Source organism: Mustela nivalis (genome assembly GCF_964662115.1).
Source record: "Mustela nivalis genome assembly, chromosome: 14".
Lineage (NCBI taxonomy): Eukaryota > Metazoa > Chordata > Mammalia > Carnivora > Mustelidae > Mustela > Mustela nivalis.
The window spans coordinates 78,376,396-78,386,672 of NC_139033.1; the positions used below are offsets into that span (position 1 = coordinate 78,376,396).

Sequence of the window (10,277 nt, forward strand, 5' to 3'; positions counted from 1 at the left end):
ATGTGGAAAATCCCCAAATACTAGAAAAAATAAACATACTGTATATAACACATGGATCAAAGAAGAAATCAAAAGGAAATTTTTAAAGTATTCTGAGCTGCATGAAAACAAAAATGCAACATGTGAAAAAATTTTGTAATTTAGCTAAAGCGGGGCTCAGTGGGAAATGAAGAGCACTAAACAGTTCTATTAGGGAAAAAAATAAGGATATCAAGTCAATGGGCTAAGCATCCATCAGAAGAAATAAGAGCAAATTAAATCCAAATAATCAAGAAAAAAATAATAAAGAGCAGAAATCTGTGAAAAGATACAGTCCTATTGGCTTGAAGACAAACATGTAGATCAGTCATACATAATGAAGACTCCAAAAACAGAAATGTGGGACATGGCAATGGCAGAAACAACAATCTTTCTACCAATACTGGACTGACAGGAAAGCCATATACAAAAATAAGTTAAATGAATCTTGACCCTTACACTTAACACCACACACAAAATTCAACTCAAAATAGATCAAAGACCTAAATATAAAAGTAAGAACTTCCAGGAGAAAACAGAAAAGAGATACCTAGTTTACTGTACTTAACACAGATTTCTTAAGCAGAGCATTATAAGCAGGAACTAGAACACAAGAAAATGTATAAAATGGACTTCATCAGAATTCCAACCTTTTGACCTTCAAAATACAATGTTAAGAAAACAAAAAGACAAGACAAGGACTGGGAGAAAATATTTCCAAAAACATATATGCAGGGAGTCTGGGTGGCTCAGTGGGTTAAGCATCGGCCTTCAGCTCAGATCATGATCTCAGGGTCCTGGGATCTAGCCCCACATCCAGCTCCCTACTCATCAGGGAACCAGTTGTTTCCTCCTCTCTCTGCCTACCTTTCTGCCTACTTCTGATCTGTCAAATAACTAAAAAAGGACTTGTATCTAGAATACAGATCTTACAAAGACAAATAGCTTAATTTTCTAAATTGCGAAAATATTTCAACAGACACTTTCCCGAAGAAAATATATGAGTAATGTAACAGCACATGAGAACACTCTCAACATCATTAGTCACTGAAGAAATACAAACTCCAATGAGATACCATGGCATACCCACCAGAATGGCTAAAATTAAGAAGACTGAGTACGTTAAACGATGGCAAAAATTTGGATCAGTTGTAACTAACTCTCTTATACTGCTTGTGGGAAAGCAAATGACACAACCAGTCTGGAAAACAGTTGGGCAGTTTCTTAAAAGGTTATGCATAACATCTACCCTATGACCCATCTACCCTACTCCCAAGCACTAAACCAAGAAAAAACCAGTGTGTATCCAGATAAAGCCTAGGACATGAATGGCAGCTTTATTTGTAATTGCCAAAGTCTGGAAAATCACAAAATGTCCACTACCAGGAAATCAGTAAATGATGGTATATTCATCGGATGGAGTGCTACTTGGTGATTTAAAAAAATGAACTATTGATACATACAATGGGGGATGAACCTAGAAATAATTACACTGAGTGAAAGCGGGAAGACAAAAACAGAGTCCTACTGTACAGTCCCATTTATAGAAAATTCTGGACAATACAAAGTAATCTATGGTGACAGAAACCAGTTTAGTGGTTACCGAGAATGGATTACAAAGAAATGTGAAGAAACCCTTGGTGGTCACAAATATGTTCCTTATTCTGATTGTGGCAATGGTATCGTGGTATGTTAAAACTCGTAAAATTATACACTTAAGGTAGGTGCCATTTATTTCATGTAACCACACTTCAGTAAAACTGGGGAAAATGGGCAAAAAAAGACTATAGGTCCTCTTAAGTAGGTGTACCATAACCATAACCTATTTCCTTGATCATGTCAGATCACACTCAGAAGAAATGTGTTTCCTGTAAGAGTGGGTTAGCATAAGTACAGCCATCTTAGCTTGGGCAGCCATCTCAGGCCCAAGGGCTGAACTTTCCCCTACTTTACTTTAGTTCCAGGGACCCCCCCCCCACACCCTGCATTAGTTCCAAGAAAGCACCCCACCCTGCAGCACCCCGGCAGCAGTTAGTCAGCTTAAACCACCAGGGCAGCTAGGCGGTTGCACCACGGGGACCAGCTGTTGAAAAGAGCTTATCTTACTAAACCACCAGGGGGGCGCAAGCCAAAAGTATGTATGGTCTCTGAAGTGATGGAAAATTACTGTGAGTTGGATGTTCTAAAAAAATGCTATATAAACCCTTGGCTTTGAGTGCTCAGGGTCCTTGTAGAAACCCGCTGCATCAGACAGATACTGGGACCCCAGCTAGCTGGAAATAAACCTGTGTGATTTGCATTATCGAGAGTGTTCTCTAATTGAGGGGTGGTTGACTCCATACCCTAACATTTGGAGGTCCCACCGAGATCTTAAGACCCCTCCTCAGGGAGACCGATGACCCCCGACACCAAGGTTTACATAGAAGCCGCAGCAGGAGGTTTGGCCACCGCCAAGAGGGGAGGACTAAACCAAGTCCTCCACCAGAGAGACTGAAACAGGTCTCTGCCCGGCCCCAATTGAGAATTCTCACGGGAAGGAAGGAGTGGGTTGTGACCCTGGAGGCTCCATTACTGGAAGTCGCGGGAAACGTCCCCGACGAAAGGGTGCCAGAATGACATCCAAATGGACACCATTTCGATGGCTAGGTAAGGATCCTGAGTGTTGTGTGAGTGGGACGGAGCCTGTGGATGTGGTGTGGCTGATGGGCTAGCAGGTATTAGAAAACTCGGTTCGAATTTGTGTGTTTGTTGGCTTAGGTTAGAGTCCCCCGCTGTTTCAGGAGGAGTGAGAGTCCCCCTAGGTGGTCACCAGGGTGTTCGTGGTCCCCCAAGGCAGCCAGGGGGTTCGAGTCCCCTAGGCGGTCAGGCATCTTGTTTTTATTGTCAGTTGTGCTGTTTGTTAAATGCATGGGGATTTTGTCTGTTGCGCTGTTTGTTAAGTGTATGGGGCTTTGTCTTAGTGCGGACTGAGGCTGTGTGAGTGTGTTCTTTTTGTCATTGGTTGTCTTTGTCTTTTTTGCCTATTGTGTTGCTCATCCCTAGGGGACCAAGAAAATCCCCACTGATGAGTGTCTCTAGGGGGCCAAGAATGGTAATAAGACCCAGAAACTTGATGCCCTCTCTATGTTCCTGTTCTTATGTAAAGCTGGCTCTCTTGGGCACCGGACAGCCACCTAAGTCACCAGGACGGTTGCCAATCTTAGGACTCCCGTGTGAGGTTTCCTCCTGACTGATCTAATGTGATCCCCTCCACATCCCTGGTCTAGCCACTTCTGGCTGCAGGACCTCCATTGGGAGCCAGCCGAAACCAGTACCCGACTGAATTAAAACGCAACTGGGGACCGTTTCCTAGAGAAGTTGACTATAAGGACCACATGTGTTGGAATGTCGCACAGACCATGATGGATTTCAGTCTTTACTGTTTCTTGTCATCTTCTACTACTTAAAGCTATACCTTCATTCCTCATACCTAAACCTTCACTGCTCTACACCAGGACCCCGATCTAAGGGCCTTTTGCAGAATAAGCCTAGTATACCCAGGTTGCTGGGTCATCCCTAGCAAAGGGGATTCTGACTTTATCTATGTTCCTCCTAATAGATGTGGGGGCTTCTCCCTCATTCATTTCCTGTGTTAATGGCTATAACTGGAGCCAGCTGGGGTTGGTCTAACTTGAGACAGAGACTTTAAGGAATATTTCCAAGCAGCTGCTGAAACTCCCTTTATTTCAGGCAAGTTCCTTGCCTGCTCTGGCCTGACATGGACTGCCTAGCCCCTCCCCCTTGCTGGTGGGAAAGCATAGCGTCTGCTCCTCTGTTGGGAGTTGAGAAGCTCTAAAACTGGGAATCCTTTCTCTGCCTCCTGGCAGCACCTTCTTTCTTCTGTCTCCCCCTTCTCATGTTCCTGCACCAACATGCGTGCAGTCTGCACGACGAGCCTCTAGATCATGCACCATGGCTCCTTCTCTCTTCACTGTCAAGGAGGAGCAAGATAAGCAGCCCCTGGACCTAACACTCCCCACTCCAGATCCTACATTCAAAGTGGAGTGGGCCCAGGTGGAACGTAAATCAGTATTTGAAATAAGTTTGTTAATTAGGATAAACGTGTCTTTTGAGTTAACAGTAGTAAATGTGAAACTTCAGAATTTTTACTTCAGGTCAAATAACCTCGTGTTATTTGTTAAAATCTGTTGAAATCTGTTAGCAAAGAGAGGACTAAACTGATGCTTAATTGTCTCAAAGTTTTATTGGGTAATTGTTAAAGTAGCTTTCAAAATCTTTGCTAACCCAAAACTTTAAACCAAATGGGATAAAATGCTAGATGCTAATTGCTAGAACTATGTTTGTGCTTTTGAAATCTGTTGGTAAACCTGTTTTGTGCTTAACTGATTGATCAATTTGCCCTCTAAAGAATTCTGTTGTAACAGTTCACAATAGGTTTATATTTAATCTTCAGTAGAGGTTAAGGTATTTCTAAGAGTACAAAATTCTGCTAAGTGTAATTAAGACTGATGGAAAGAAGGGAAACGACTCTGTAGAAAAGTAGGAAATATGTAAAAAGGAGAGAAAAATACCCGATGCCTGATCCTGTTTGAGTAAGAAAGAAAAACAGGCCTGGAGGCTCTGTCTGAGCTAGATCCATTCCTAAAGAATGGACGGGGAGACCGGATGGGAGGAAATGTCCAACTTGTTTGAATCTGAAGAGTGCCTGGCTGTGTGAATGCGTATGGCTCCACCGCTTCGGCTACGGAGTCTGAGTGGGCTGCACCCTGAGTCTCGCAGGGCGTCATATGGCAGAATGGTCATCTTCTCCACGGAGTAGGCTGGTCCAGGGTTTATATGGACAGACCTTAGCTAAGACACTCCCGCGAGGGACCCGAGCAGGAGGGCATCTGAAGGATCCCCCTCCCTTTGTTTGCGACGTCATTCACGATGGGAGGGAAACCCAGAAAACTCTCAAGATTGCACGCTTAAGAAAAAAAAGGAAAGGCAGGGGTATAGATAAGCTGGTTTTCTGTTTAAAAGGGCAAAGTTTTCTTTGGTTAATTGAAATGTAAATGGTTTTCTCTTTGCCTGCCCAGAGTTGTAAATGAGATCTCCGTGGCTCATAAGGCTTCCTTGATATGCTAAGTTACTCAGGGAGTACTGGTAAACCAATGCTAAACCTTGGGTTACATTTGGGTAAATGCTGTAGCTACTCCAGAGGTTCTATACATTACAGCTTTATGTTTTGATAAGGGTCATCACTTGATATAGATATCACATATCTATTCAGAGTTTTTGTCATTTGTAATCGTTTTAATTCTCTTGTAAGATAAATTGCGCCTTAAAGGAAATTCACATGGGAAGAATTTCAAGACAAATACAGGTCTTTGATATGTTAAAATCCTGGGAACTGAAATGGGTAAAAATTACAGAAGTAAGGGCTACATTCAGACTAAACCAAATTTAGCAACATGGGATTAAATGAAAAGATTATAGTGTTATGTCTCTTGTTTTAAACATTGCTGGTTCTCCAAACTTTTTCTTAAATTATCTGTAATTTACAGAGCTGTAAAAGTATTCATTTGTAAATGAATCCAGGCGTTCACCTTTTCTCTCTTATTTGAACCCTCTAAAACCAAAAGGTCTCAATAAGTATTCTTTCTTCCTTGGCAATCAGTCATTTTCATAAATTCAGTAAGAATCTATTCTCCTTGTAACAGGACACTATTGGAAACATGGGTTATTTTACCAAGGCTTTGACTGGAATGTCATATTTGAAAATACTCAGATATGACCAGACAGCTTAAAGGAACTAAGATTGGCTTTATAAAACCTGGAGCCATAAAGTCCCTTGGAACTGTTGGCCTGATACCTCGCTTACAGAGTTCCCAGCAGCCTCACCAGGTGAGTAAAGAACATCACTTCCTGGTAGGTGCAGAGCCTCAGGATACTTTGAGAACCTCAGGAGCCGACAGGTATTGCAGGCTTGTCTGATGGCAACTGCATGGCTTGGCTTCTGGCCTGGAAAGGCTACTGAAAGTTCAACCTAGAGATTCCTTATAAGAAGTTCCAACAAAGCAGATTTTAAAAGACTATATGATTTTTCACTGTTCTTGCTGAGCTTATGTAAACAATTAGGCCAACCTTGTTAAAACTGGACTTGTTTTTCAAATGAATTAGTCCTGATTTGGCTATCTCTGGAAATGAGGGTTATTTTAGAGAGGAAAAATTATGTTTTAATAACACACCTTTATGGGTTTTAAATTCTAAATTTGACTGTTTTAAAATGTTTACCTAAGCTAGACAACTTGAGGTAAGCTTCAGAGAAGTTGCACGATAGCTCATTTAAACGATCTTGCTTTTGCCAGTCAGTCAGCCCCAGTATTGGCCTTCCCAGATGTTACCAAGCCCTTTAACTTGTATGTGGATGAAAAGGCAGGGGTGGCCAAAGGAGTTTTGACTTAGACTCTGGGGCCTTGGCAAAGGCCAGTAGCCTATATTAGCAATTAACTAGATCGAGTAGCGGCTGGGTTCCCCCCTGCCTCTGCATAATTGCTGCCATGACCTTCCTGGTCAAGGATGCAAGTAAATTGACTTTGGGCCAAAATCTCATCTTGATCACCACTCACGCTCTCAAGGGCCTTCTCCAGACTCCACCAGACCGGTGGACGACAAACGCTGGAGTGACAGGGTATCAGGTCCTCCTCTTTAACAATGACTGATCAGTCTCTACTCCAGTCACTGCAGGCATCATTACAGTGTGTCTAGCCCACACAGGGATCCTAACTGCCCACACGGAGATGGAGACGGAGCTGGAACCACATCCTTACCAACCCGGGGACTTAGTTTGGATGCACTGCCACCAAGTGGAAACTTGGAGCCTGGCTGGAAGGGACCCTACAGCGTGATCCTGACCCCTCCCACCCCTCTCAATGTAGGTTGACGGCATTGGGCCTTGGGTCCACCACTCTCACGTGTGCCAGCCTACCCCACCAGAACAGAGACAAGCCACAGAGTGGGCCGCGTGGCAGCACCTTGATAATCCCCTGAAACGGAGGATCTCTAGACCTCAGGAGCATACCAAATCTTCTGCCCAGCCCGATGATGAAATGGCAATTGATCCTGACCCTGTTCAACAGCTGGAGAGAGACCCACATGGGAACCAACCCTCATCAACCTTAGAAGCAGACATGGATCCTAACGGATGGACAAACTGGGGGACTATGTGCTGCACTAGGAGAAGAATGCTGTTTTTACGCTGACCATTCAGGAGTAGTAAAGGAATCCATGGCCAAGTAAGAGAAGGATTAGCTAAGAGAAAAAGACAAAGAGGCACAGGAGAACTGCTTTGAGGCTTGGTTTAATTAAGTTTCCCTGGCTCTCCCTCCACCCTAGTTTCTACCTTAGTTGGGCCATTTATTCTACTTGTACTCATTTTAACTTTTGGCCCCTGCATTCTAAACAAACTTATTAATTTTGTAAAGGACCATGTTAATACCATCCAACTCCTGGTCTTAAGACAACAATATGAAAAGTTGCCCACTCCTGAGGGCCCCCACGACTGCCCTACAAATGACCAAGATTCCTCATTATGAAGAACTAAAAGGGGGGAACAACTAAAAGTTGTTCATTATGAACTACTAAAGAGTGGGTTAGCATAAATACAGCCATCTTAGCTTGGGCAGCCATCTCAGGCCCAAGGGCTGAACTTTCCCCTATTTTAGTTCTAGGGACCTTCACCCTGCTTTAGTTCCAAGAAAATACCCCACCCTACAACACCCCAGCAGCAGCTAATCAGCTTAAACCACCAGGGCAGCTAAGCAAGTGGTTGCACCACGGGGACCAGATGTTGAAAAGAGCTTATCTTACTAAACCGCCAGGGGGCGCAAGCCAAAAGTATGTACGGAAAATTACTGAGTTGGATGTTCTAAAAAAATGCTATATAAACCCTTGGCTTTGAGTGCTCCCGGTCCTTGTAGAAACCCACTGCGTCAGGCAGATACTCAGACCCCGGCTAGCTGGAAATAAACCTCGCTGTGTGATTTGCATTATTGAGAGTGTTCTCTGTCTAATTGATGGGTGGTCGACTCCGTACCCTAACATTTCCTTCAGGGAACACCTTCCTTGTTCCAATCCATTCTCCATGTTTTTCAATAAAATTGCTATCCACCTTCAGAAGTGACAAAAGTCAAAAATAGACACTACCCTACATGTACACTTGAAGGATCTCTTTTATGGAAGACAGGAACTTCCTTTGTCTTGGCTCTGAAATCCATCCCATATCTGGCAAGGACCTGCTCCTCCAGACACTCTTGAGCCTGCAGATCCTCTCTGGTGGAAAGGATTGAGGCAAGCTGTGGATCTGGTGAAAAGAGATTTGACTCCCACACCTGGAGAGGAAGTGGATCCTCACAAGAGCTGAAACATGGAAACTACTGGAGACAGCAGGAAAACTTTCTGCTGAAAACACTGATCAGTCCAGAGAGCTGTGCAGGGTTAGTAAGCAAAACTGCCCACTGTTCCATCCTCCTTCTGCTCTGCTGCCTTCGACCTCATCCAGCATCAGCATTGCCTCCTACCAACAGCCAGAGAGCTGTGGACCCATCAGTACAAAGAGGAGAAGACGGGGGTAGGTGGGGATCCCCTTGGAGAAGTTCTCGCTGTGATTTCCTTGTTCTAAATGGAATGCAAGATTCCTCCTAGGGGACATTATGGCCCTCTCCCTGGAGCCTATTCCACAGTGATCCATTTGTCCTCCTTTTATGAAGTCTGGAGACGGAAAATCCCAAGAGCTCTAAGGCAAAATTACATTCACCCAACTCATCAAGCCCGCACTTGTCCACACAAGGTGTTTTCTGGCCACGTGACTGCTCAGGAAGAGGCTCAAGGCCGCACTCATGATCAGTGAGGCAGGTGGCCAAGTTTGGCAGGGTCTCCTCGGAAGAAAGCTATTTCTGCTCATTCCTGCAACATACACTACATGGGTGCCCATAATGCATGGAGAAGGTGAAATATAGGGTGACAAGATGGGGCCTAATCCCTGGCCTCAATCCCTGGGATCTCTGACATGCCCAAGGTGAACTATATGTTGCTGCCTCTGGGGGTGCAGGGCAGAGAATTTGAGGCTCAGAAACGTGGCAATGGCAAGCACACAGGCACCCTACCGGAGGCCCAGAAAGCGGCAGGACAGACCAAAACAGCCCTTGCTGTCTTTAAGGACAACACTAAGTTCACTGAATTTGCATATCAATTATCTGACTCAATAAAACAATTAAAGTTGGGTGGGGGGAGGGGTGAGAATCAACCCCAGAGAAAAGTAGACAGAAGACTGGAATTGACACTCAAAAAAGAAACAGCAATGATTCAAAACCCAGAATACAAAAGGTTCATATCCTCATTACTAATTAAGAAAACAGAAATTCAAGGAAACCTAACTCACCATTTAACATCCATGAGATCAAAAAATAATAATTGTGAAGTTAACGATACCCAAGTGTCGAGCAAAGGGAATTCTTTCAAATGGTAATCAGAATATACATTCTTATATCCACTTGGAAAAACAGTCTGACATTACCTTGTAAAGTTGAACACATATATATTCTGAGACCCAGGAACTGCTCTGCTAGCTCGTACCTAGAGCAATTCTTACACAAGTGCATCAGAAGAAATGTGTAGGTGATCTCATACCAGCAGGGTCTTAGCAGCAGGATAGAAAACAGAACTGGGAAGAACAAAATGGCCATTGTCAGGAGAGAGACTAAATACAATAAGGTATGGTCACACGGTAGAACACTACGCAGCAGTGAAAATGCTACACGTTTCCCCATGAACGAACCTCAGAAATAAAACAGCAAACAAAAAAGGCAAACTCTAAAAAAACATTCAAAATGAAACATGTTGGGTAGAGACACCACCACCAAGCACAGTGTTAGCCAGTACTCCCTGGCGTAGCCGTGCTGAGCACCATGGCCTCATCTCAGCTGCCCATGCCCACATCACACCGGTTGTTAAATATTTTGAATGTTACCCCTCCAGTGAAGAAAGCAGAGGTCACATAACCACAAACCCAATTCCTTCCCATTTGGCGAAAGGAACGAGATGTGGGGAACAAAGGCTTGAAAGTTAAAGTTATTGGTAATGTTCTCCTTCTCAGACTTGTCTGAGAGTACCTATTTCTCATTTTATTATTCTTTTATTCTAGACACATTTGTGTGTGTGCGCGTTTGGGAGTGGCTTTTTTCTCCACGTGAATACATGCATGTATTTCTGTACATTCT

The 10,277-nt window shown here is 43.7% G+C and overlaps 1 long non-coding RNA gene across 1 annotated transcript; it reads left to right on the forward strand.

Annotated features, from left to right (window-relative positions):
• The first annotated feature begins 2,183 nt into the window (after positions 1 to 2,183).
• LOC309847668 lies at positions 2,184 to 8,048 on the forward strand. Its single transcript, XR_014302551.1, has 3 exons — positions 2,184 to 2,664; positions 5,721 to 5,904; positions 6,739 to 8,048. It is a non-coding gene; the product is annotated as an uncharacterized lncRNA (long non-coding RNA).
• Positions 8,049 to 10,277: the final 2,229 nt, after the last annotated feature.